Source organism: Microtus pennsylvanicus, chromosome 4, assembly GCF_037038515.1.
Source record: "Microtus pennsylvanicus isolate mMicPen1 chromosome 4, mMicPen1.hap1, whole genome shotgun sequence".
Classification (NCBI taxonomy): Eukaryota; Metazoa; Chordata; class Mammalia; order Rodentia; family Cricetidae; genus Microtus; species Microtus pennsylvanicus.
The window spans coordinates 23,865,479-23,890,304 of record NC_134582.1 but is presented as its reverse complement, the minus strand read 5'-3'; the positions used below and the strand labels follow the sequence as shown (position 1 = coordinate 23,890,304).

At 52.4% G+C, this 24,826-nt stretch overlaps 1 long non-coding RNA gene across 2 annotated transcripts; it reads right to left on the bottom strand.

Moving 5' to 3' along the window:
- Positions 1–1,571: 1,571 nt before the first annotated feature.
- On the bottom strand, positions 1,572–22,711 carry LOC142847655 (uncharacterized). Of its 2 annotated transcripts, none has more exons than XR_012910281.1 (4): positions 22,522–22,711; positions 10,740–10,855; positions 8,269–8,427; positions 1,572–6,167 (listed from the first exon to the last, which is right to left on the bottom strand). It is a non-coding gene; the product is annotated as an uncharacterized LOC142847655 (long non-coding RNA). The 2 variants fall into 2 exon arrangements; XR_012910282.1 differs by having other exon boundaries at positions 8,269–8,402.
- Positions 22,712–24,826: the final 2,115 nt, after the last annotated feature.

Sequence of the window (24,826 nt, the reverse complement as noted above, 5' to 3'; positions counted from 1 at the left end):
CCTGGAGACCCTGCAAATCTCGAGTCTCAGAATATGACTGTGACCTGCAGGCAGTTAGCTAGTTCTCAGTGGAAGGAAGCTCTTTCAGAAGGAGCTACAAGGATAAAGCTCCTTCTGTGATCCTTGAGAAGATCGCCACATCCAGCTGGATACTGTTTCAAAGCTGAAAAGCAGGAAGTGTATCACAGGGGGTGCCCTTGGCCCTTCTCTCCTGCTCTGTTAGGTACTTTAATGACTATGGCCCAAGTGACCCAGAGCCTCAGACCCCTCTGTAGGAAAGCTCTCAGGCCTTTCTCTCAGAAGAGCAGTGTAGATGGCCCCTTGGTACCTGGGAATGACCATGTCAAAGGGCTTTCTATAGTCTAAATATGGAGGTTTGGGGGGATCCCACGAGGCGTGTGTCTGTCTTGAGTGTCCCAGCACCTAGCGTGGTGGTACACACTTCTAAGTTCCGCCCTTGGTTCGGTCATATTTTATTTATATGTATATTTCTGTGCGCAGGTGCCCATGGAAGGTAGAAGAGGGTGTAGAATCTCCTGGAGTCACGTTGCTTATATTCCAACATGGGTTCTGGGAACTGAAACCATGTTCTCTGGAACATCAAGTGCTTTATTCTATTTAATTAATTAATTAATTAATTTATTTATTTTTAGGGTTTTTCAAGACAGGGTTTCTCTGTAGCTTTGGAACTAGCTCTTTAGACCAGGCTGACCTTGAACTCACCACAGAGTTCCCTCTGCCTCTGCCTCCTGAGTGCTGGATTAAAGGTGTGCACCACCACCACCACCAGGCTTAAATACTTTTTTAAAATTTTATGTACATTTGGTGTTTTACTTGCATGACTATCTGTGTGAAGGTGTCAGATCCTGGAGTTACAGACATGTGGGTGCTGGGAACTGAACCCAGGTCCTTCGGAAGAGCAGTCAGTGCTCTTAACTACTAAGTCATCTTTCCAGCCCCAACAACAAGTACTCTTAACCACGGAGCCATTTCTGCAACATAACCCCAGCCCTTGGAGGCTGAAGCAAAAACAATTGCAAGTTCAAGGCCAGCCTGGGCTGCATGGTGGTAGTATGTATAGTGAGACCCTACCTCAAAAAATAAAATAAAAATAAAACCATAGACACAAACACAACCTCATCTGTTAGCTTTGTAACCTGGGGACAACTGAAGTTGTGTCATTGTAGAGCTGGGCTGATGGCCTGAGGTCACTCAGAATCACACACCTGTGTGATGTGAGAACAGTTAATTCCAGACTGTGTTTTCTGGAACGAAAGGAGAGGGACTGCTATGTGTTAGACCCCCAACTTCTCTGTGGTCCTTGCTTAATTTAAATTTAAGGGTCCCTGTTCCCCCACAAGCCTCTACATAGACATGCTTGGAGTTGTAGCCTGGAAGCAGCCTGAGATCAGCAGGAACGTGATGGGCAGTCCAGATGTGGCCCCGAGTTGCTGTCTGTATTGGCCTCTGGAAGTGATTGGCAAGTGGGGGCATTTGGGGGGGTCACAGCAGTGAATACTGGGGCATTCTTCCTCACCCCCACATTCCCAGGAAGACTCAGGACACAAAGCAAAGGTCCAGCACTTTATTATGCTTGAAGAACACAAAGAGGAAGGCTTGAGGTTCGTCCCCAGTGGGAAAGCCACTGGCAGCAGCCTGAGGAGGCCAGGCCCAATGGTGGGGCACAGTATGATGGAGGGAATTGTAAGCGTTGGCTGAATCCTACTGTCACCACTCCTGAGTGTGGCCCCAGGGTGTCTTAACCTCTGTTAGCCCTGGGTTCCTTGTGTGCTACGTCACTGGGTGGTGAGAGGACCGGGCAAGGATGTAACAGTGGGGTCAGCAACAACTTCAGGGTATGAGCAGGAGGGCGTCTCTCTTCAGAAATGTCTTCCAGATGCCTGCTAAGAGCATAGCTTGGTGTGCCCCGGGGAGCTACCTGGTCTCTAGGGATATGATGCTATGCCCAAAAAGGAGGGCTGTGGAGGGATGGCGGTTGCTACCTCTATCAACTCACCAACCGTTCTTTTAACCAGGGACAGTTAAAGGAGAGTTCGAAGGTGTGTGTGTGTGTACACCAATGTGTGCACAGGACTAGTGTTCTCTGTCACTCTCTACCTTGTGGTTTTGAGATATTGTTTCTCACTAAACCTGGAGCCACCAATTCTGGCCAGACGGGCTGACTGCAGAACTCCAGGGTCCTCTTGTCTCTCCTCTCCATCCTCCAAGACCAGGATTATAAATCTGACCCCACATTTGGCTTTCTGCATAGGCGCTGGGCATCTGCACCCAGCACTTGCCTGACTGGGGCAACCCCCTCACTCCCAAAGTTCTAGTTTTTTTTTTCCTTCACATTTATCTTAACTATGCATGTGCCAGTTTGCTGTGCACAGCACAGCACACACGTGGAGGTCAGAGGGCAGTTCAGGAGTCAGTTTTCTCCTCCTGTCACGTGGGTGTTCTGGTTTGATTTGGGTGACAAGTGCCTTTACTGATGAGCCATCTCCTCTCCCCAGCCCAAGTTCTAGTTCTATACCTAAATATCATCAAGGATTTGGACATTCAGCATCCCATATTGCACCTGGAGAGGCAGTCTTTCTATTTTTAAATTTTTGTACTTTTTGCTTCACCTTCCTCCCCTCAGGAGGGTCTCATGAAAGCCCAGACTGGTCTCACACTCCCTGTTTAGCCAAGGATGGCTGTAGCCTTCTGATCCTCCTGCCTCTACCTGCCATGTGCAGGGATTATGGACCTGTTTGGCCACACCTGATTTGTGCGAGTGTTAGGCACGGAACCCAGGGATTCACGCACTCCAGGCAGGCACTCTACCCACTGAACTATATTCTGGCTCTGGATTATTTTTTTGAAACAGGATCTCACTATGAAGAGGCATGGAATGCCATGTTACTCTGGCTGTCCTGAAACTCAACTGTGTAGACCAGGCTGGCCTCAAACTAGATTTTTTTTTAAAAGCACAACAGAGATTTATTAAGGAAAAACGAGAAAGAACTCCCAAGAGTTAGGGGGCAGGGAGCTAAAAGGGAGGATTACTTGGCCCTACTTTCCCTTTCGGCTTCGATGTTCAATGCTAGGGGCCATGGTACTTATAAACCTATCCTGGCTCTGCTTTTTGCTGTCTGGGTGAACTTGCCCTGGTTTGGACCTAAAGAAAAGCCAACTGTAAGCCGCAGAAGCATCTATGGCAAGGGATAAATAAGGCTTAAGCATGTCTGTGGCTCAAAAGTGACTGGGCAGAAAGAATTTTGGCAGGAGTTTGTAGAAACCGGAAGGTAGGCAGCAGAGAGATTCCTGCGCAGTGTATAGGGAAATCACAGTGTTCCTGAAGTGAGCAAAAATACCACCAGGGGGCGCTCAAAATCTTGTATTTGCTATCCCAAAAGCTCAGTTTTCTGTGGCTGTTGCACTCCAAATCCATCAGAGATGAATGGTTTTTCGTTTACCTAACTGATTTAGTAAAATTTTAAAATAAATATGTGTATGACTTTCTTAATAATGTGGATGTGGGCCTGTGGTCCCTCCTTACCATAAGGCCTGGAGGGTCAGAGTGGAGGGACCGTGGCCTTAGAGATCTACTCCAACGGCTGGGACAAGTTTCTCAAGAGCGAGGCAGTTCTGAGGTTCCCACATCCAGCCTCCCGTGGGTGTTATGAAATCCGGGCACAGTGAAAAGGAAAGCAATGCAAAGGTCAGAAGGGCTATCCGGAGGCCGCTTACCTCCAGTGTACCGCCTTCTCCTCCCTCATCCCAGAGAGGAAATGCCAGGGTGGGAAGGAGGCAGCTCCAGCAGCTAAGCCATGACCTCAAGAACAGTATTTCCAGGAATCCCCATCTTAGCATCCAAGGGATTCCTGGGAAAACTGGACCGTGAGGACAAGGTGGGAGAGAGGCTTTCAGCACACGCCACACCCCTAGGGACCACCAGTTTTCTCTGCGCCCAGCCCTTGCTCTGGCAGCCAGCGTGGGGTGCTGTGACTCCCAGGGTGCAGCGACTCTCAGGGTGCAGCTTCCTGCCCTGGGAAGGGCGACTAGAGTTTGAAGAGGCTTGGAAAGTACCTCCCTTGGGGTCAAGGAAGCCTGCTGATGTTCATGAGAATCGATCAGAGAACCAGAGAGCATCTGGGACCAGTCCCTTCCCCCCACTGCCATAGGTCAAGAGGGGGAATTTAAACCAGTTTGGGTGAAGTCAGTTCCCAGGCTCTGGCAACTTTCTCCCGGTTGACCTCCAGCAGGTCCCTTAAACTCTGAGCCTTGGTTGTAAAGGGACATCAGATAGGACCTACTGGGTGAGGGGCCAGGGTGAAGAAAGCAAGGCCATGGGACTCTTAGACCTGTGTGTGGTTCCTGTGTCTGCCTTTGTTACTATAGCAGGGAGTAAACAAGACCAGAGTCGGGTTGTTCTATTTTCCTACTCTCCTGCTCCAGGTCCCATAGTCTCGCAGTGGATAAGAAGGTAGACCCAGCTCGTATATCCGTATGGGACCTAGGGCCAGTTACTTAACTAAGACTTAGTTTTCTCCTCTGTGAGGTGGGTCGCCTTCCTCTGACCAGGTGCGGGAGGTTAAATGCCAATGGGTGTATCCCATTTGTATCGTCTTTGCTGCCCCATGCTTCTCGGAAGCCTCTGGGACAGGGTCCACATTTGTGAAATGCCTGGGCTGGTTTAGGCAATAGCACAGAGCCAGGGTTAGAGGCCCGAACTGTGAAGACTGTGACTCCACGCCCAGCAGGGATGCGCAACATTTTGACATTGCAACATGACAGCGTCAGCCAGGGCCCTGGGCCGCTACCTCCAGGATGGAAGAGTGGTTAGGGGTTGTCTGATGACCTAGAGAGATGAATGGGGTTCAGCTTAGGATCACTTAGGGTGGGTAACTGTGTCTGCAGTGTTGAGAAGGATTCTGAGGGTGTGTCGGAACCCTCCCAGAACGGATAGATGCCTTGATTTGTTAGCAGTGTCTTCTGTGGGCTCAGGAAGAGAAAGTGGAGGCAGGGTGTCGGTTCCGGTCCCCACCGAATGGGCCAGCGCCTACTGTTACAGATGCACGGGAGCAGTTGGTACTGGTGCGGCTTTACCTCAGGAACATCACCACGGACTGCTGGGGCGGAGTCTAGGGACAATCTGTTGGACCCTCCGTGTCAACACTTACCAAGTCCCGGAGATGGCTGCAGAACAACTTCTCCCTTCCTGAGCTACAGTGCTTCATCTCAGACTCCCAACTGACCAGAGATGCAGCACTGCACCTCAGGCTGGGAGACAGGCGCTCCGCGCGAGCTCGGACTGCCCCATTCCGTTCTCGGGCTGTGGCCTTCTTCCTGGGCAGGAGGAGGAGTGTGAGCCTGCGTCCCGTGGTCTGCCTCCCACCCTGCTCTTCCCTTGCCCCGGAGCCCTCTGCGACTGAAAATTCCAACTTCCTTTCCTTTTCTTTTTAAGTTAGCTTTCTTGAGGTCGAGCCAATCCATTTAAAGTGTGCAATTAGATTTTTTTCTCTGCAGTGCTGGGAATGGAACCCCGTGCCCTTGCACACTCCTCTGTGTTTGCTTACCTCCTGGTTTCCTGCTCTTGTTCCCCGCCCATCTCTGTATGCATTCTGGGCAAAGGATCACTTGTGAGAAACCATCCTCACTCCTTTAGACCCCGGGACACCTCCTTCATGTTCTTGTCCACCCTGTGAACTCTGTTTCTACCCAACTCTTGAGGTAGAATTCCTACACGAGGAAAGGGAGCTGGCTGGATTTCCTCAGCTCCCAAATCAGGGCCATGTTGAACGCTGCTTGAGTTGCAAACCACCTCATCCTCTCTCTGGGCCATCCCCACTTACCTCTGCAGTTCCCTGAGGCCAGGGCTCCTATGTTATAATGTGGGATCCCTAGAAACTGCTGAAGACTTGCACGCGACAACAGACATATCAGACATGTGGTGGTGGCTGACTGAGTGGCCACGTGGAGAATTCATTTTCTTCTATGGGCGTGGCTTGTGTGGGAACTTCCAGGTGAGCAGGGCACCCTAACCCCAAACCACCCACTCACCCTGCTCTTGATAAGATCCCAGGGTCCCCGGAAGACCTTTGCTTCATGGTGACTGTGGTGGCCTTGATGCTGGAAGACGCACACCTTCAGGGTTGTCTGTAGGTAGCTTTTCCTCAGGACTGGGAAAGAACAGAAAAGAAAGTTTGCCTCCCTTTTAGAAACCCCATAGCTCCTAGGCCTCTAACAGGGATCTAGCAGCAACCCCAAGTTGGAGGTGGGATGTGGGAGCAGTGGGAAAAATGTTCTCCGATTTGCTGTTAAGGCCAGGATACCTTTGTCCTCAGGCGTCCCCAGCCAATCCAACTTCTTTCTGTCTGGAATTGTCAGAAACTTTCCACGGCCCTCTGACCAGGAGATTTGAACACAAGACTATCTTGGGAGTCAGAACACTGTGTTCTCTCTACTCTATTCCCCACAGCTCCCACACACCCTGGGAGAGGCATCACTGAACCTGACCAAGGGACAATCCAGTAGGTAGCTGGTGGGGTCAGGGAGAGGTGGCTGGACACAGCCCTGCTGGGCCACACTGAGTCCCTGCCTTCCCAGGGTACAACTGTGCCCAAAGCCCTTTGGCCTATACTTCCTTTGCTTTCTGAGGGCAGCAGATGGAGCGGGTGATCGTGGGAGTCATTTGGTGACACACCATTTGGGTTGTCCCCTGCCACCCTGTCTGCCGCCTTCTCCTCCCTATCCTCTGTTCTTTTGTTTCTTTCTTTTCCTTTTTTCTTTCCAGAAACAGAGACCTATGTAGATCAGGCTAGCTCAAACTCATTCAGTGTGTAGAACTCCTGATCCTCCTGCCTCCACTTCGGGAATGCTGAGATTACAGGCCTGTGTCACAATGCCTGGCAACCTGGGTTCCTAAGCGTGGGGAAGAAAGCCTGGCTTGGGGCCTGGCAAGCCACAGAAGAGGTGACATTGTGGTTTTCAGCTGCAGTTAGTGTCAATTTCCCGTCTATAACAAGTATTCCTACTACAGTATGTGAAAAGATTCACCTTACACCCTCAAATACAACTGCAGGCAAAAGTGACAAACAGGACATCTGTTGGTTAGGTCTGGGGCAGGATGCAGAGCCAGTTCCACCTTCTGGACAGTTGGGGCTGGAAGAGATCACCTTGGCTAGAGGACCAGGAGTGGAGGCAGGGGGCAGGCATTTTAGACTTGTAGATACGTGTTCAGAAAAGGGAACTGAGAGCCACTGACATCCCACCTTGGGATAAAGGAGAGCACAGCAAAAGTTCTGTATATTTGGGCTGGGTTTACAGGATCTGGACGGAAGGCGGTCCATCTTTCTTAAGGAGAAGTAAATGGCCGGATGGTACTGAGATGCAGGTGTTCAGCCAGGAAGGGTCTTTGCCTCATCTTCCTTGTCCCATCCTTGGCTAAAGACTGTCTAGTTCTGGCCCTGTGACTCTAGAATAACCAAGCTGGTGAACGTTTAACTACACATATCCCCATAGGTCTCCAAGGTTCCAGAGAAATACAATTTTCCCCCAGGGTAAGAGTACAAGTCAACATTCTGGGCTTCTTAGTTCAGAGCAGCCAGGCCTGGCCCCTCACCTTAACCTCCATGCTGAAGGTCTCAGTTTCTTAGTCCTCTGGGTTTGGGACAGAGTCTCATAGTTGTACTCGCTCATTCAGCAGACCCAGGCAGCACTGCTTTAGTGTGCTCAAGAATTATGCCCATGCACTTGGCCTCAATACTGTCGGTGCCCTAGGGCACCGAAGGCTGAGCGGGAGAAAAGCACCTGGGCAGGGCATGGGGGCAGACTCAGCAGAACTCCCGAGAGCCTGTAAGAGGACTGCCAAGAACTTGTGGCCAGGGAGGTCCCTTCCTCCACCCCCTGGGTAGCTCAGAAGGCCTCCTAGAAGGGTTGGGGTGGGGACTGGGATGGCTGGGAGGAGCAGTGAGACAGGAAGGTGAACCTTCTGGCTCTCTGACCCCGGAAACATACGTGTACATGTGCTGGGCTGGTAGGCAGAGCTCATCTGGACCCCAGCCTCCCTCAAGTGGGGCTTCACTGAGAAGAGGGATGTAGCCAAGAAAGGCTCCTTCGCCCTGTGGTGCTGTCAGAATACGGGAGAGCTTGGGGATCCAGGCTCTGTCTCCAGCCAGCACAGTTATTTCCCATTGAGCACCCCCTTATCTCTGGCGCTCTGAGACTTGGTTCCCCATTCTGTTAAAGGGGTGGTTGAAGTAGGCGGACTCCGGATCTTACCTTGCGCTTGGCGTTGGCTCTCTGCATCTCGGAGGCCTGCTGCAGGGGGTGTCCCACTTTTTCTCCTTTTCCTACGTCTTCAGAAAATGTCTCCGGGCTAGGGGAATCTCTGGCTTCTGTCTGTTGGGAAGCTCCTGGGAGGGGTGAGAGGAGGGGAGGCTGAAGGAGAAAATAAACAGTGCTTGTCTGGATAGTCTCAGGCCCAGGCAGGACGGACACTCTGTGGCTCCTGCCCTTATATGGCAAGGCTGCTTGGAGCTAGGAACCCTGCCTGTCATTCCTCACCCCACTCACCACTCAAGAGGACTCAGAGCCATCACTGGTCACCTGGGCTGCTGCTAAGAAGGCAGGCAAGGCCCAGCACACATCCTGAGAATCACCTATGCGAACTAAGCAGCCATCTTGGCCTCTGATTGGAGTAGCAGGTGGGAGGGCTGATACTGGGTTGAAGGGAACAGCCTGGGCCAAACTTAACTCCCATCTCACAGAGACCTCTCCTTCTCGGGACCTCTGTTTGTCTCCGTATAAAATGACGGCACGGAGGAGGAGAACTCGATCAGCCCCATGGGATGAGAGCCATTGCTCCCCTATTTTGCAGAAGGGAAAACAGGCCCAGAGAGGCTAAGAACAGTTATGCAACTGAACGGGAAATGAGGTAGGATTTAACTCAGGTCTGTCTGGTATCAGGGCCTGGAATCTTACATATCAGGGTCCTGAGAGGGCTGATTGCATTGACGCAGCATAAAGGGACAAATTTAGCCATTACACGTGCTACGCAGGAAGTTGATTGTGCTGGAGGTGAGCCCCTGGAAAACAAGGACTGCTATAATGCTCCCCAGCACAGCCTAAGGGGACCAGGTCCATCAGACAGGGGCAATGTGCTGTTTACTGGCTGTCCTCAGCATATGACACAGGACCTTGTGCAGATTAGGGCCTCCGAGGGAGGGACCCGTGGAAGCGCTGAATGAATAAGCCTCGCTGGTCACAGCTGTGCCCTGGTCACAATTCCAGCTCTGCAGCCTGTTCTGAGGATCAGTTGAAGTGATGGGTAAGAAAGCAAGGAAGCCAGGCAGTGGTGGCGCATGCCTGTAATCTCATCACTCAGGAGGCAGAGGCAGGCGGAACTCTGTGAGTTCGAGGCCAGCCTGGTCTACAAGAGGTAGTTCCAGGACAGCTAGGGCTGTGACACAGAGAAACCCTGTCTCAAAAAAACAAAAACAAGAAAGAAAGAAGGAAAGCACAGAGTCGGCTTTGCTCCTCTGCTCACAGGTCCCTCTGCCCTCTAAAGTGGCCTCCAGCGTCTCCCTGTGCTCATGCTTTCTCAGCTGTTTCCCCTCAGTCCAACTGTGGGACCGAGGGGACAGATGTGCTCAGGACCCAGGCCCTGAACTCTGCTTGGAACCTCAGGCTGGGCCCAAGTCCCAGACCAGCAGCAGTGACCGTGGGAGAGGCTGCAGAGGGGAGCCCAAGGGGGTGGAGGAGTGGGCTGCTGGGAACGGCTCAGAAATGTGCCTCACACGAGCACGACATCCTGTGTGCTCTCAGGCCGGCCCTGGAACCTCCCTCACCCCATCCATCATCCTGGCATCTTCTCTGAAGGCTCCTTCCTGGGGCTGGGTGGGGGAGGGGTGGGGGCTCAGGGCTGACTGTCCCCTTGCCAGAGAGAGTGCAGCTGGCCATTCTACGGGCCTGGTTAATGTCCGGCCCTGGAGGGTCGCGGGCGGAAGGAGGCGTCTGCAGCCTCCTAATCCAATTTGTTTACAACAGTCTCTGCAGCTCATTTGCTCACAAGTGAAGAGCGGGCGTGTGCTGTGTTGGAGTGCACGTTTGCACACATGTGGAGGCTACACGGGGTGAACAGGTGGGCTGTGTTACACAAGCCTTGTCTCCCATCCATGGAATAGTCCCTTTCTGCTGCCCTGCTTCCCCGCCTTCCCTTCTTTCATCTCCAGTTCTTCCTGTTTATTCCAGCCCTGATAGATCCGCACCAGACTCCTCTATGCACAGCCTGACCTTGCGGTGCAGAACTCCACATACTCAGACAGGGCTAAAGAATCACCTCCATCCCTGGGAGCTGCTGTTATCAATAGCATAGTCCTCGCCCAGAGCCCCAGGATCCCAGGTACCCCTCCTACCAAGCCCTTCCATCTCTAAGGAAGATTAATGTTGGGTGTGTGTCTTCTTCAAGCCAGGCTGACTTCCTGTTGCAGTTGGAAGAGAACGGAGTGGGATGGGAAGGGGTCTCACACTGTTGGGGGTCCCTCGTCTTTGCTTCCATTAATTCACCTCCATTCCAGCCTCCAACACTGCTGAAAGGCTGCCCCATGGCTGGGCTCTACTCGTTGAGATTCCCAGCATTCTCTCTGAGTTTCCGGAGCCATGGGGATGGGGAGCTTGTCTGAGGGTCGCAGGCTATTCCTGGAGTTCCCTGAGTTAGGGTGTGTGTGGGGAACATGGAACGGAACACTTACAGATCTGGGAGCAGGCGGCCACCGCTGTCCGTTTTTCTGGTTCTCGGGAGGATTTCTCTCTGGGGAAATCCTCATTCTCCAGCGTAGTGGGGGATTTGACTAGCCATCACTCTTGCCTGAAAAGAACAAAAGGTCTGGCTCTTCAGAAGTATTCTGGGCTACTCTGTGACCAGAGTGCTGAACCCCAAGAGCCTGCGCCTGATATTGCTTTCCGAGAGACTGAGAGAGAGGGCCTAGGCCACTCTGAGCCCAGCCTTGGGCTGACTTGCTGAGGTTTGTCAAGCCTCATGGAATTGTCCTTCGGGCCCTACATGGCCAGGATCCCTGCTGCGCCCACCTTGCTTTCAAAGGGAAACTCTAAGCCCTTTGAGAAAGAGAGATCACCTTCCCTCCTAATGCAGCTGGACCGGTCAGCGAAAGTTCTGCTCTCCAAGGGCATTGCCCAGAGACACTGATGGTTAGTGGTCCCTCCCATCTCTCATATCACAAGTGGGCTGTGCTGGAGAAGGCCACAACCTGGGGTAACTCGGTGACGGAGACTGTACCTTCTTCCAGTAACACAAGGTTCTCGGCCTTGTAGAATAGCCTTGGACCAGTACAGCAACTGCTGAGGTGGGAGGGGACTGAACAAGGCCTTGCAGCTTGCTCAAGGCAATCTTGACTGACCAGGGTTCAAGGCAGACCAGGAGCCAGGCTCAGCTGGCTATCTCCTGAGCTCGGATGACCATAAAGCAAAGTTCATGTGGTCATTGCCAAAGCCCGTGCCTTCTCCCAGGGGACAAGACACAGCTGTTCTCTTGGGAGAGATGGTCTACCTTAGCTTTCCTTTGTAGCTCCCTCCCACACACGGGTTCCACAGCTCTTGATTCCAGGGCCCAGTTACCACTTTAAGCTTGGACAGAATACGGGAGAGGTGGGCCCACCTTTTGAATCTCATCCCTACCCCTTCCCAGCTGTATCTGAGGGTCCTCGTGTTCACCTGGATTCTGACCTCACATCCTTGCTTTAGACAGTCGGGGCAGCGGATAGCAAGCACAGTGCTAGGCACATGGCAAGCCAAGACTAAATGGCGGAGGTTTCTACTGTTAGCATGGTAAATGCAGGGGTGGGGTGGGAGGGTGACATCTGGAGGTGTGGATGCCGACAGCAGGAGCCACCCCTGCCTGGCCCCTCCTCATGTTCCTTTCTGTACAGCTTTCCTTGGCTTCTGTTCCCAGATGCCCTCAGCCCCTTGTCACCCTGTAAAGTTCACCAACCTCACACGCTCCCTACTTCCTCCCCAGGGAATGGTGTTCTGGGACTCTTGAGCAAGCCCTGGGAATGCAGCATGAGGTGAAAACCAGCAACGCAGGGAAGAGAGAAGAGGGAAGAGAAGGGCTCTCCTGGCTCCTCTGGAACCCCAAACTTTGCCTCCAGAAGCAGCTCAGATGCTGGGGGGGGGGTGAGAAGAAGGCCTAAACACCTCGATCTCTAATTTCCAACAAGGGCAAAAAGAAGTGGATTTCCGCCCAGCTTCCCTTGGTGTCTCCAAGCAAGATGGGGGAGAAGAGCTGGGAGCTCTTGATGCACCTCCCCCTTGCTAAGAATGTTTGCCCAGTTCTCATTAGGGGCCTTCTGATGGAATTTTACCAAGGAAGAGACCAAGGATCTCAAGGATCACAGCACCCCCTCAAGGTCACAGTCGTACAGCTCATTAGTCTAGGAGTCCCAGTGGGGCCTGTGCAATCCAGCACGCACCGTCCTCGCTCCCCTGGAGCTCAGACCGTCCTTGTCTTGGAGGGTAGGAGGCTGAGAAGAGGCAAAGCTGTTTTAGTATGAGCAGATGTCATCTGGGCCCTGGCAAGGCCACCAGATACCGGGAGCAACGGTTTTCTTGTGGGTGTAGCTTTCCTTCCTGTGCCATCTCTCTTGTTCGTTGAGTATTTGTTTTAAACAAGCAAAACCCCATTGCCGTTATAAAAGCCTTGCTTCTGTCCTGTTTGCCTTTTTTGGGTTTGTGTATATGTTAGTGTGTTCCCGTGTGTGGGTGTCTGTGGTGCTCTGATGGTCACAAAGGAGGGGAAAGGGGACAGGGCTCTGGTGCAAACGGACATCTCCATGTTGGGTTAGGAATGCATGGGCATGTTATCAGTGACACCTAATGTCAATCTCTGGTCTTTACACTCACTCTCTGTGTGTAAGTACAGTGCTCTCAGAGGGTACAAGGAGGTGTTGGAGCCCCTGGGACCGAAGTTGCAGATGGTTGTGAGCTACCATATGGATGCTGGGATTTGAACCCAGGTCCTCTGCAAGGGCGGTGTTCTTAACCACTGGGCCATCTCTCTACTTATCATCTAGCAGGATCTAGGGATCCTTTCGTCTTGGCCTCCTCAGCACTGGGATTATAGGTGCTATCAGAGCTCCTGGCTTTTACATGGTGCTGGGATCTAAATCCAGATAGATCTTCGTGCATGGCGAGCGCTTTACCAGAGTTCGTCCCCTCCCATCCTGCCCGTCTTCCCTGCTTTGTAAAGAACAGGGACTCCAGGGCTGCAGGGCTTTGTAGGAATGGGCACTGGGCTTGTTTTCTGGATAACAGACACTGGTTTCTTCTGGACCATTGAGAGCAAGGAGATTAGCAGGCGCCTGCATATATAACTCCCACGGCTTATGTACATGGGTCTTCCCCTCTCTGCATGTCAGGAGCCACATGCACAGGACATGGTGGGAGAGGAAGGACTTCCTGATGACAGGACTCTCCCAATTCACCCCTTCCCCAGCTCCCTTTCCTTGCTGCTGCAGTAGGACCTGAAATCTTGGTGCGTCCTGGTCTCACGCCCTTGTTCGGATGAGAACACTGGGGCGCAGAGAGGAGAGAAGCAAGGGATGCAAAAGGAATGCTTGAAGTCAGCTGACATCCAGCTAAGGTCCTGACCTCATCTATTGACTGAAAGATGTCATTGGTCGACACAGGGGGCCTCTGGGAGGAAAGTGGGGGAGAAGAAGAAGGCCTTAAGTTCCCTGGCTTTGAAGATGGAATAATCATGACTTCCTTCTCCAAATAGCTTTTGGCCCTTTCTAGAAGCCAGATGGCGGATGTTTGGAATGTATGTTGTAAATACTGTTTCAGGAGGGGGTGGGAGACAGATGCGTCACTTTCTCCAGTAACCAGAAAGGAGATCTGAAGGAGGGCAAGAGGAGAGAAGCCGGTTGTGAAAGGATTTGGGGAGAGGAGAGGAGACATGTGCGTATGTGTGTTGTGTGTGTGTGCGTGTATGCTCATGTGGTGGCGCGCGTGCGTGTGTGTGTGTGTGTGTGTGTGTGGTGGCATGTGTGTGTATGTGCATGTGTGTGTGCGTGCACGCGTGTGTGGTAGTGTGTGTGTGTGTGTGTGTGTGTGTGTGTGATGGCCACAAATGAGGATAAAGGGACGCAAGACAGCAGCAGCTGGGGAAGGGGCTGTGGTGTAAAGGGACAGCTCCATCTTGGGTTAGGAATAAATCCTACATCTAAAAATAACTCAGCCTTTCCCCCAGCAGGGCTGAGAAAGGCACACTTGCCCTTTTATGGTAAGAAAAGCATCTCAGCGGGAAGCTGGGCTGGAGCCTACAGCTCTGGATGGAGCCCAACCATGGGGTCTAGGGTGGGACGGGGCTGGTAGGGGTCCAACCTGATGGGATGTCCTGGCCCGAGTCCCCTACTGTCTGTGAAGGAAGAGCTGAGGTGAGGGCAGCAGGGTCCACCTGGGAAAGTCTGTGGATCTGCTGGGTGCTAGTATTAGGTCCTAAGAAAGCTCCTATCGTCTGCTTGATATTGGTCTTGGGTCCTGATGCCTCTAGTTCATACCAGGATGGCTCTTGTGCCCATTATCCTGAAAAGCACTGTAGACCACGAAAGGGCACTGGCTTGGGAGTCAGTCCTCTTCCAGTTTTACCTTGCTTTGCCACCTTGAATGCTGTGCTGACTTTTTTTGGTCTTAACTTCCCTCACTGGGCTATTTTTATTTACTTATTTATCTATCTATTTATTTATTTATTACTTTTGTTTTAAAATTATTATTTATTGTTTTTTTTCAAGGTAGCATCTCACTGTGTAGCTCTGGCTGTCATAGAACTCACTATGTAGACCAGGCTGGCCTTGAGATCACAGAGATCGATCTGCCTCTCTTCTTCCCAAGTGCTGGGACTAAAGGTCTGGGCCATTATGTCCCAGAGTCCCCTTATCACCACTAGGGTTTCCTAGTGCAAGGCTCAGGCTCACCCTGGACTCACTATGTACCCCAGGCTAGCTCTGAACTCATAGCAGTCTTCCTTAGGTTTCTGAGTGCTGGATTGCAGGCGTGAGTCACCACGCCACGCTTGCTTCCACGATTTTTCTCTCTCTGGGAATTTCTTGGCTGGAAAGCAAAGCTTGGGCATAGAGGAATCTGGAGGCTGCTGTTTTCTTCCTGTGGCTCACCCGCTCCCTCTGCTAAGCCTCCCGGGTAAATCTAAGATGAGCGAGGCAGTACATCATTGCGGGGCGGTCCCTCTGCTTTCCTGGCTCCTCAGATCTAGACCCTGTTAAACACACTGAGGCCTCTCGTTTAAGGTCAGTCACACAGAGAGCTAGGCAGAATCAAATAGAACCAAGGGCTTCCCCGTCCCAGCCTTGGTGGTTCCTTTTTCGAGAGGCCACCTCCCATTTGCAGTTCCAATAGCTTGGGGACCATCTCTAGCCACATAAAGGGACTTAGAGGACAGAACAGCAGGAACTCGCAATAGGTTGCTATTAGCAGACAATGGATCCTGACATGTTCCGGTTGGGTACCTGCCTCTCCTCTGTCCCTGCCTTTGGTATGAGGAGCCTCCAACATGCCTCTAACATTGGCTAGAAGGCAAAGGAGCCCTAAAGATTGCATGTACTTATGCAGTGTGATCTTGGGGCAGCCTCTCCTCAGCTTCTTTGCCGTTGACATGAGGAAATAGAGCTCTGTTGCCTGTATAAAAGGACTATTTTGCCCAGAAGTCACCAGGTTACCAGGGGGAGCGCATCAGAAAGTGTTCTAGTATTAGCCAGCCTGAGGCAGGGGCTTATCACTCACAATTGCCCAAGCCTCTGCTCCACACTGCCTGCCTTTATTCAGGGGAAACCTGGACTCGGCTCAGGAAGGCTCTAGTGCTGAGCATCCCTGCCCTGTCTGTTGGCAGGGCTGCTGTTTGTCTCCACTGCTCCAGGACTCTCCCCAAGCCTGATGGGTCCCTGAGCATCTTCCCTGGACTAAACACCTCCCCAGACTCTAGAAGGTAGTGGACTACCTGGAATTGCTCCTGATCCTAGCTCACCATACTGACTTTTGTGACTCAGCCTAGGGAAGCTGCTTGCTTTCCTCATCAGCTTCCTATCACACCCACTGCTGGGGAAAAAGGAGAGAGCAGAAGGAAAAACCGAGGCATCTTGATTGTCAATCAGCTGCTTTCCTGTGACCCTGGTGGAATCTCCATGCAGACTCTCTGGAGCGTGTGAACGGGCTCTCAGCCACTCTGCCCCCATAGATCTCACTCCTGCAGGCGGGGAGGCCATCGGATGGATGGTCCCCAGGGACTTTGTTCTCGTAAATAGTATCTAGGTCTCTCTGGTCAAGCCTGGAGTCCCCTGGGAAGAGCAAAAGATCACAGTAGACTAGGAGGAAAAAGGGGGTAGGGGAGCCCAGGAAGCCCCTGCGCAAAGCTGGAGCAGAACTGACGTCATATCGGTCCAGAATCTGACATGCAGGCAGGCAGGCAGCGACCTGTGCTCCGTGGTTGTCCCATGGCAGCCTGGGAAGGCATGCGAAGCTGCAGGCCGTTGGTGGGAAAGCGCCCATAAGGGACTCTGATAGCTGACTTTTCTCTCTGTTGTCACCGCTAATCTTACATGCTTCTTGGGATAAGAAGCTCATTACTTCCAAATGCCCCGCCTTCCCGCCCCCAGGAACAAACTATTGGAGACTCCCCTCTGGAGGTTAGATGTCATGGGCATCTCTGGGGCTTCTCGTGCTGTCCTCTGAGCTGCAGACTTCCTGCTCCTCTGGAATCTCTCAAGATGTTTGAAGTTGGTGTTTACAGTCCGCTGGTTCCCTGTCCTGACTCTTCTGTTCCCCTTACCTGACATCTGTGGTCATATTCCCTCATCTCCCTGCTCCTCTGGGGTTCTTGGTCTGAAGGTGTTTTGGAGAAGGGGAACAGATTAAAGGAAAGTACTGACAGAACTAAAAAGCCTGACTCAAGCCATTCCAGAACCCTCTGCCCGCCGCCAGCCTCAGTGAGCTGATAGGCTCTGAAAACACCTTTGCAGTTTTGCTTCTTAGAATTCCTCGGCAGGCGGTGGTGGCACCCACCTTTAATCCCAGCACTGGGGAGGCAGAGACAGGCGGATCTCTGTGAATTCAAGGCCAGCCTGGTCTACAGTCTACAAGAGCTAGTTCCAGGGCAGGAGCCAAAGCTACAGAAACCCTGTCTTGAAAAAACAAACAAACAAAAAAACCAAAAAATAAATCCTCATCCTGCCATCTCTTCTCTATCCCATTCCCCTTTTCTCCCCATCTAGCAGCTTTCCCTCAGGTGGAGTCTTGGTGTCTACATGAACTGGTCATGAGCTGCTCCCCCCTCCCCCCCACCGCCCACCATCCCAAATGGTGTACCAGGACCTGCAGATCTCAGCAGGGAATGGCACTGCCTTAGGTGTAATGGTGACAGAGCCTGGGCCAGGCCCTCGTCCAGTTCACCTTAGGGGATGGATACCCTCGGCTCTTTGAGGTTGGTATGCCTGAGATCTACTGGCTCAAGAAAGGCTGGCAAATGAGGGGTGGCATCCTGGCTACTACTTAGGCAAGGCCGCCTGTTTTGACTTGTTCCCATTCCTGTTTGGCTGGTCCAAGCAGAGGAGGAAGGGCAGAGAGAGTTGGTTTCGGGGGGGCAGGGTTCCTTTTAGCTGCCTCCCTGTGATACAGTTAGGGTCCATAGCAGTACAGATAGACATGTCTCGTGGGGAGGTGCCATAGGGTTACCTTTCCTTGACCTAGCTCACCGGTTCCTTCTGCAAGACTCTGAAGGGCTCTGTGGGGAAGGGGCAGCCCAGGACTGATGAGGTCTCCAATCAGACACAGACCACCTAGCAGGTGCTCACTGGAAGGGTCTGGCTGGAATCTGCATTTTCTGTCCTCAGCTGGCTGACAGTCGGGGGTTCTGTCACCATAGTTATTCTAAATTCAGAAGGCACAGAGCTTCCTCTCCTAAATGCCAAGTGTCCTATCAAGCTGGAACTGGCTCTCTGATTCATGGCCCTCTTGTCAGGTTCTAGAAAACCACAGTTAAGCATATGGAGTCAGCCAGATTTGGGATTGAGTCCCAAATCAAATCCCTGTGTGACTTTGAGCAAATAATCAAACCCGTCTGAGCCTCTGGCTGACCTGAGGGAGGAAGGTACGTACCTCAGGGCACAGGACAAGGAGGCCTTGATACACAGCAACTTGGTTGTGTGGGAAATGAAAGTTGCATTGAATGGAACACGGGGTCCTGTGTGTGCCAAGCAAGCACTCTGCCATTGGCTCACAACATCCTCAGTGTGAGAACTGATTTTTGAGACAGGATCTCCTGTAGCCCAGGCTAGCCTGGAACTCACTATGTAGCTGAGTATGGGCATGAATTCTTGATCCTTCTGAGTGCTGGTATTACAGGCATATGCTAACAGACCTGGCTTGAAATTGTTATTTTTCTCTTTTTTTCTATAGTTATTATTATTATTTTATGTTCACTTGTGTTTTGCCTGCACATATTCCTATGTGAGGATGTCAGAAGCCCTGGAACTGGAGTTACAGACAGTTGTGAGCTGCCATGTGCATGCTGGGAATTGAATCCAGGTCGTCTGGAAGAGCAGCCAGTGCTTTTAACCACTGAACCATCTCTTCATTCCTGAGAACTGTTATTTTTGAAGGAATGAGAGCATGAAGCTAGGTAGGACTCAGCAGGACATCCCCTCCCTGAGAAGCTGCCTGGGGCATAGGCCCCGTGTGCCAGTCATTGCTCCGTGGGCTTCAAGAGCTTCAGCTCCTCTGATCCAATCAGCGCAGTAAACTATCCTTGTTATTAAGAAGCTCAGTCTCCCTACTTTACAGATGGAGTAACGGAGGCTCACAGAACGGCAGCTGCTTCCAGACAAATGCAAGATTCAAACCCAAGCAACCCGTGCAGACCTGGCCCTGTGATCCTGGCTTCCTGTGTTTCACATCATTCTTACAGCACCCTGATCATCTTTGCCTCGTTCCGGGGGGACCCCTATTCCACCCCCACAGAACGCTGCATTCTCAGCAGACCCAAAAGTGGCTCGAAAAAGCTGGATTGTGTGGGCCAGCGGCGTGGGCGAGGCCCATTGCGCGTCAGGCATGTTCCAAATTGGAGGAAAGGTTTGTGGTGTTTGTGAGACCGCCACCAGTGGATTCTTTTGCAAGCAGGAAAATCGCTGACCCCAGAGCTCTCGCAATGTGTGTTGATGTCAGGTCCCCGTGGGGTTTGTCTAAACAGGCTGTGAGCAGGGATTGCTTCCGGACTTTATCCACGCAAGCCCTGCAGCTCACTCCCAGGCATTGGACCCAGGGTGCACCAGGGTAACTATTGCTTAGATCCCACCCCGGGGTCTTCCTAAGAGTGTGCGATATAGGCGCTCTGATAGGGCAAATTCCTAGGCATCCATGTGGACGGGGGGCGGCAGCCTGCAGAATACATATGAGTGTGCCTGCCTTCCTTCCTCCACTCCCCTGCTCCCCTTCCTTCTTTTGTGGTGCTAGGAATGAACCAATGCTAGACAAATGCTCTACTACTGAGCTACATCCTCAGCCCTCTTCTTACATTATTTGATGTATACAAGATAAAGTAGGTAATATATGTATTTCAAGAAATCCTACCATTTCTAGTGTGGTCAAGGAGAGGGGTTTGCTCAGTGAGACATGTAGAAATAGCCTGATGGAAGACACACACACACACACACACACACACACACACACACACACACACAGTGACTTCCCATGCTATCTTCAGGCCACACCCAGGACCCAGCAGCCCCATTCCAGGTGTAAACTGGAAAAATTCTGGCCCCTGTGCTCAGGAGGTTGTTTAAAACTGAACAAAAAACAGAGGGCAATATTTCTTATTCCTCCTCTCTTCCTCTTCCCTTTCTCCTTCCAGGATGTAGCCCTGGCTGACCTGTAACCCATTAGGCAGACCAGGCTGGCCTTGAACTCACAGACCCTCTAACTCCTGAGTGCTGAGATTAAAGGCTGTGCCACCACACCCAGCTTTCTCCTGGTTCTCTGAGCCACTCCAGGACCTGAGCCCCAGCCAGTTCTGATGGAAAACTGAAGAAGTGGCAGGGCCACCATCAAGGACCTTGGAGACCTCCTCCTAGGAGGAGTCTCACCTGGGGAGTCACTCAAAGCTTGGGTCTGTGGCAACTCGAGGTCTGGAACTTTCCATTCTGCAGAGCTGTATTAGCTTTTCTCCAGAACAAGCCAGCAGGAGAAAGGGCTGAGGTTGGCCACAGAGCTGTAGTGTGGCTATGGGACCAGCGCCTGTCTCCTCTGTTTTAGGACAGTCTCGTGGCTGAGGGACAGCAGTGGCTTCAGCTGGGAGACTTTCACCAAGCCCCAGTACAAATCCTGAGATGGGAGTCTCCTCCACATGTCTAGCTTCCTTATCAGCACTCAGGGGCTCTGGGGCCAGGTGAAGAGCAGGCAGGTGGAGGCTGTGTTTATGCCTACCTAATTTCTCGTGGTGAGAGCTTGGGTGGGTTGTGGTTTATGCCATAGCCAGGGACACTGGGATCATTTAATCTCTCCCAAGAATAATCTTAGGAGAACTACAATAATGCAAACCATTTAGCTGGTGTCTGGCTCCTGGGAATGCCCCCATACATATTCTACCCATGAAATTTATTGGACACTTGCTAGGAGGTCCACGTGGCCATAAGCAAAGCGAGAAGTTGGAGGCTCTTGGTAGAGACAGCAGCCTAGGGCAGCCAACACACATAGACAGTATCGGACCTCTCTGTAAAATGGGAACGATTGCACCTAGCTCCCCAAGTCCTGCAAGGTTCCATTGAGTTAACTCATATAAAACTCTCAGATTCCTGGATCTCCTAAGTGCTCAACAAAAGAAAGCAATAGATTTCTTATTTACAGTACCTGAAGGAGCCCCTGACTGGGCAGACACACACTCTGCCCTGGCTCTTTTGTCAGCGGATGGACCCAGAGCTATGATTTCTCTTTGGGGTTACCAATGCCCAGCTGTGTCCTGATGGTCTCAGGTTGTTCTGCAGCTCTGGGGCCTTGCACTGCTGGTGCCTAACTCCAGGCAGAGGGTGAGAGCAAAGGGAGCAGTCTAAAGCTGGTTGCTCTTTGCCTGTTTCCTCTGACTGGGCTTTACTCTACCTCTCTCTTTCTAGAGTCTTCTCTCTCTAGGGTGCTCTGGGCATTTCCTCCCTCTGTCTCATTTCCTCTCCCTAAACATAGCTGAGACATATGTCTCTTATTCCTCACCAAGGCCATATGGGGTGAGAACTTAAGCTGCACCTATTCCGTAGATGAAGGCGCCTAAGCCGAGATGGCTGATGACTGGACCAAGCACTTTGATATGTAAACAAGCCCAGAGTTGGGGCCCCATCCCTTCTGAGCCATATGGCCTTGGGTGACCAGGTGCAAGAGGAACAGATGTGTAATCTGAAACTGGAGGACCGTACTCCGTTCGGGACCCAGATGGGGCCACTGTGTTAGGCCCAAGGAGTTGGATGTTGTCTGTGTGTTCCGATCTGAGCTCCGCCTGGCCCCCACACTGCCCATCACAGGCCTGCCTTCCAAGGTTCTGGAAACTGTCTGTGATTTCTTCACCCCATTCCTGGCCCGAGGTCCTGCACTTGTGGCTTATTGTGTCAGACATCATCTCTGAGCCCACCAGAGGCAGCACAGCACCCTGGGGAAACCAGATCTAGGGCTTCAGCTAGACACCCTGAGGGTGTTCTCCATCACGTAGGCTCTAAGCCTCCAACAGCCCTCAGGGTTTGGATCAATTGCTTGAATGCAGAGTCTATGCCCAAAAGGTGGTATAGCCCAGGAATCTCGAGGGAACTTCCCCCCAGATGGCTCAGAAGCCACACCCTGCATCTCCAGACCATTTGGTCCAGTTACACATCTCGATGGCCCAGAGAGGGATGGGTACCAGCTCAGAGCCATATAGTCCAGCACTGAGTGCAGATCTAGATAGTCCAAAGTTCAGGCCCTACCTCCTCAGTGTCCCTTCCTAGCTCCCTCTCCCCTTTTACACACAGCCAGCACCCCATCCTTCCAGCCCTTGGCCTCCTACTCCCTGGCTGCCTGAGCATGCACGGCTGCCTCCGCCCCCAGCTATGGCTTTTAGAACCGTTATTCGGAAACAGTTTTCCTTAATAGGAGCCCCAGATTCTTGGAGCTGTGGTGTGAACACCTGGTACAACAAGGCAGAGTGCTGTCAAGGTAGAGACAGGGCAAACAGCCCAGATGCGGCACCGTGGGAGCTTGGCCTGCCAAGGACATCCGCTCAAACCCTTGTTCCTCGTTCAGCAGAAGCAGTCAACAAGCCCATAGGACTGGAGCTGGCCAGGGCTGGGTGGTCACCGGATCCAGTCCTGGTACAAATAGGGAAACTGAGATCCAGAAAGGCAGACGGCCCATAGCAATTAGCAGACAGCACGGATGAGAGCCCCTGGGAGGAAGCCCCGGAGGCCCGCTCTGGGACCCATGTCTGTGGCTGGTCCTTACCTTGGCTGTTGTCTGGCCCAGGGAGGACTCTTCGGAGGTGGAGGCTCAGCTTATTTGGGGTATGGTTGTGGGTGTCACTGCTTCTTAACTAAGTTGACTCGGTTCTGGCACCTCTTGATGCTACAGGGGCATTTTTAAGCAACTGGCATCGGACCCCCCTCTGCTCAGCCCCTTGCCCGTGGCTCTCTGGCCACGGAGGCCTCGCTGCCTTTTACCTTATATGAGCTGAAGAAGCGAGCCTGGTGTTGGGGCAAGGCGGGTGCTGAGTCCTCCCTGGGCCCCCCATTGGCCAGGGCGCCAGCCACGTGACTGCCTCGCCTTGACCTGCCCCTGGTGCCGAATGTTTCTTTTACCCCCTAAGGAAGGAGTGGTTGACAATTTTCATATTTCTTCTAAATTTGGAGGTTTCAGACAATGCTGAGGGCTTGGCTCCAGCCGCCAGAGCCCATGTGGAAGTTATTAAACTGGAGAAGGGCAGCAGGGGGAGGAGGAGGCAGGGAGGAGAGGAGGAAGGGAGTGGGGGACGGACTTCTGAGGGTTGCCAGTTGTCAGCCTGGGAACTTAGCAAACTCCTGGGGGAGAGCTGTGTGTGAGAATTTCCTTCCTCTCCCGTTGCCCCGAGTCCCAGGACTGGACAACCGGGCCCTGGGATGTTTTGAGAATCCCCCAAGAGAAAGACAGCAGTTGAGGCTTCTGGGGCTCAGCGGGTGATGGGAACGGTGACGCACGGCAGGCCCCAGGGAAGGCAAATCTCTTCTCCAGAAATCCAGGACTTTGAGCGGCCACTCCTATCCCTGTGCAATTGAGGTTCAGGGCCCACACAGTGAGGCTGCCTGGATAGGGCAGGCTCTTGAAGACAGGCATGCGGCGTCGGGGACTCTCCCATCCTAAGGAACAACCACAGCCTCTTTCTTCTTCTTCAGTGCCTTACTCTATGGCCTGGTTGGGTCTAGGACTCAAGGTCTCCATGTTGTTATCATGGTTTGCACCACCACACACAACCCAAGGCCTTAGCTCTTCTCCCTGCTCCTGCTCTATCTCAGCCACCATCCCTGACCACCCCAGGATGCCCCCATGTGCCCCGCTGGCATCTTTCCTAGGGCTCATCACACACTGTCTTGCCCACTTGCCTGCCTGGTTTACCACAGGCTCCTCTAGGAGGGGGTGACTTTCTCTCCAAGCTCTGAGTCCCCAGGCTTCCCATAGTGCTGGTCATAACTGCATACAGAGGGGCTGCTGGCCGTGGTCAGCTGGAAGCTCAGCTCTCAGACCTGCAGAGAGCTCCTTCCAGTGGTCAGCCATGCCCTCAGTTGAGGGCTGTCACTCTGTCCCCGCCCCTCATGGCCCAGCCCTGCCCCTCAATGTCCACACTCAGTAGCCATATCCTCTGACTATTCACAGTCTGATTCACAGACACCTGGACTCCATCTTTTCCTTTCCTGGGGACCACACTCTATGATCTGCTTCTACTGCTCATGTCCCTGCTAGTAATAGACCCATGGACCCATGCCAACCTATGTGGATCTAACCAGGGCATCCCTAGGGTATGGGGGTGACAAGTCAGAGACACAGTTTCTTTCTTTCTTTCTTTCTTTCTTTCTTTCTTTCTTTCTTTTTTCTTTTGTTTTTTAGACAGGGTCTGTCTACATAGCCTTGACTGTCCTGGTACTCACTATGTAGACCAGGATGACCTTGAACTCACAGAGATCCACTTGCCACTGCCTCCTGAGTACTGGTATTAAAGGTGTGAGTCACCCACCACGTCTGGCCCACATGGCTCCCAATCAACTGGGAGGAATAAAATAATAAAGTACTCCTCACTGACCACCTGGTCCTTGAGGGAAGAGTTTTCTGGAGGTGGACAGGCCTGTGCTCCTTTCTACCTCTACTACACCCAGCTCTGAGTGTGGGCGAAGTTACCTCTGGCACTCTGAAGTTTTGCCTTCATGACAGTGGACAGTAAATAGTCCCTCTTTGTGTGACCATGAGGCTTGGCAGGGTGGCAGTGCATCCTGGGAAATGGTGTGAGCGGAAGACAGGAGGGGGCTGGGGTCAGCTCTACCCCTAGATGCCTGAGGGGCTAACATCTGTGAAGCTAGCCTCCCCCCTCCTTAGAACGGAGCTGAGGAAGCGCTCAACTCCCAAGGGCCTGGCATGCAGCAGTCACTGCTCATGTCCCCGCTTCCCTCCTCAGGCTGGGAGACGCTTGCATTCACTGGCATGCAAGTGAGAGGCTACGGTAAGCGGGGAGAAGGCTCATCATGTCCCCTTCCCTAGTCTCCGCATGGGAGTTAGCCATCTGACA